Source organism: Schistocerca piceifrons, chromosome 5 (assembly GCF_021461385.2).
Source record: "Schistocerca piceifrons isolate TAMUIC-IGC-003096 chromosome 5, iqSchPice1.1, whole genome shotgun sequence".
NCBI classification, from domain to species: domain Eukaryota; kingdom Metazoa; phylum Arthropoda; class Insecta; order Orthoptera; family Acrididae; genus Schistocerca; species Schistocerca piceifrons.
Genome location: NC_060142.1, coordinates 675,428,999 through 675,432,185, shown reverse-complemented (window position 1 = coordinate 675,432,185; position 3,187 = coordinate 675,428,999).

The following is a 3,187-nucleotide window of genomic DNA, read 5'->3' as shown; positions in this document are numbered from 1 at the left end:
GTGAGGCCTTAATAGCTATCTGTTTATATGAATGTAGCCAAGAAGAATCCTGTACAACCAGTTAAGTAAAATATTATTATTTTTTACCAACGACTTCTAATTATTTCAGTCGTTGCAGATCCAGACCATGCAGCCAGCATCTTATCGACGTTACAGACAAACCTGCTGTGATTTATACAGGGTTTTACAAAAATGTACGGCCAAACTTTCAGGAACCCTTCCTCACACACAAAGAAAGAAAAGATGTTATGTGGACATGTTAGAACTCATTTTATTACTGCTCTTCAAATCACATTAATCATGGAATGGAAACACACAGCAACAGAACGTACCAGGGTGACTTCAAACCCTTTGTTACACGAAATGTTCAAAATGTCCTCCGTTAGCGAGGATACATGCATCCACCCTCCGTCGCATGGAATCCCTGATGCGCTGATGCAGCCCTGGAGAATGGCGTATTGTATCACAGCCGTCCACAATACGAGCACGAAGAATCTCTACATTTGGTACCGGGGTTGAGTACACGAGAGCTTTCAAATGCCCCCATAAATCAAAGTCGAGAGGGTTGAGGTCAGGAGAGCGTGGAGGCCATGGAATTGGTCCGCCTCTACCAATCCATCGGTCACCGAATCTGTTGTTGAGAAGCGTACGAACACTTCGACTGAAATGTGCAGGAGCTCCATCGTGCATGAACCACATGTCGTGTCGTACTTGTAAAGGCACATGTTCTAGCAGCACAGGTAGAGTATCCCGTACGAAATCATGATAACGTGCTCCATTGGGCGTAGGTGGAAGAACATGGGGCCCTATCGAGACATCACCAACAATGCCTGCCCAAACGTTCACAGAAAATCTGTGTTAATGACGTGATTGCACAATTGCGTGCGGATTCTCGTCAGCCCACATATGTTGATTGTGAAAATTTACAATTTGATCACGTTGGAATGAAGCCTCATCCGTAAAGAGAACAGTTGCACTGAAATGAGGATTGACACATTGTCCGATGAACCATTCGCAAAAGTGTACCCGTGGAGGCCAATCAGCTGCTGATAGTGCCTGCACACGCTGTACATGGTACGGAAACAACTGGTTCTCCCGTAGCACTCTCCATACAGTGACGTGGTCAACGTTACCTCGTACAGCAGCAACTTCTCTGACGCTGACATTAGGGTTATCGTCAACTGCACGAAGATTTGCCTCGTCCATTGCAGGTGTCCTCGTCGTTCTAGGTCTTCCCCAGTCGCGAGTCATAGGCTGGAATACTCCGTGCTCCCTAAGACGCTGATCAATTGCTTCGAACGTCTTCCTGTCGGGACACCTTCGTTCTGGAAATCTGTCTCGATACAAGAGTACCGCGCCACGGCTATTGCCCCGTGCTAATTCATACATCAAATGGGCATCTGCCAACTCCGCATTTGTAAACTTTGCACTGACTGCAAAACCACGTTCGTGATGAACACTGACCTGTTGATGCTACGTACTGATGTGCTTGATGCTAGTACTGTAGAGTAATGTCAACACAAGCACCGAAGTCAACATTACGTTCCTTCAATTGGGCCAACTGGCGGTGAATCGAGGAAGTACAGTACATACTGACGAAACTAAAATGAGCTCTAACATGGAAATTACACGTTTCCGGGCACATGTCCATATAACATCTTTTCTTTATTTGTGTGTGAGGAATGTTTCCTGAAAGTTTGGCAGTACCTTTTTGTAACACCCCGTATGTTTCTATTTAGCATTGGCCACGAGTCAACATTGGCGACGACTCGTTCGTCATCATAACAAAAAGTGCAAAAGTCTTAGAGTAGTGTTGTCGCAGTGCGTTAACTAGTGTAGCTAGAGTAGCGTGCAGGCCCTTGCGCTCTAAGAGATTCGCCAGTGGAGCAGAACGAGAGGAGGACTGGGCAAGGCGAAACCGGCCGGGCGGAGCGCGAGATTAATCGCAGCCTGTGGGCGCAGCGCGCTGCGCTGTTTGGCGCTCTCACCGGGAGTGGAGCCGTCCAAACAGCGGCGTAGCGCTACCGGGTAGGCCGCGTTATTAATGCTGCCGCGAGCAGAGCCACGCCGGCCATTTGTTGTGCTCCAGATAGCGCCAGCGCGGCGTCCATCACAGGCGCTCTATCGAGCGAGCGAATCGCAGTCGCGGGCAGACTTCTACGTGAGCGCATTCCCCTGAGGATGTTTAACACGCGGACACCTGCTTGTGGACTTCCCATATTTCTACCTCCTAACGGTGGTAAAAAGCAGTTGCTGGCACGTGTGAAAATTATCGAGCTATCAGTTTAATCAGTCATGGTTGTAAAATACCAACACGAATTCTTTGCAGAAGAACGGAAAACCTAGTAGAGCCAACATCGAGGAAGACACTTTGGATTATGGAGAAACTAGGAACACACGACGTGGTACTAAACCTGTCTTAGAAAATATGTTTGGAAAGCAAACCTAAATTTATCGCTTTTGCAGATTTAGAGAAAGGTTTTTACAATGTTGACTGGAATATTCTTTCCCGCCGGCCGGGCGCTACAGTTTGGAAACGCGCGACCGCTACGGTCGCAGGTTCGAATCCTGCCTCGGGAATGGATGTGTGTGATGTCCTTAGGTTAGTTAGGTTTAAGTAGTTCTAGGGGACTGATGACCTCAGATGTTAAGTCCCATAGTGCTCAGAGCCATTTGAACCATTTTCTAACTTTCATTCGATCACTGCGAAACCCTACATTTCAGCAGGATAATGCACGACGGCATGTTGTAGGTCCTGTACGGGCCTTTCTGGATACAGAAAATGTTCGACTGTGTCCTGGCTAGCACATTCTCCAGATCTCTCACCAATTGAAAACGTCTGGTCAATGGTGGCCGAGCAACTGGCTCATCACAATACGGCAGTCACTACTCTTGATGAACTGTGGTATCGTGTTGAAGCTGCATGGGCAGCTGTACTTGTACACGCCATCCAAGCTCTGTTTGACTCAATGCCCAGGCGTATGAAGGCCGTTATTACGGCCAGAGGTACGACAAACAGTTAAGACAAGAAGAGAATAGAAACTTTTGAAATGTGTTGCAACAGAAGAATGATGAAGACTGTCTAGGTAGCTCACGCAACTAATAAGGCGGTACTGAACAGAATTGGAGACACAAGATATTTGTGGCAACATATGGCTCAAATAAGGGATCGATCGATGGGACACAT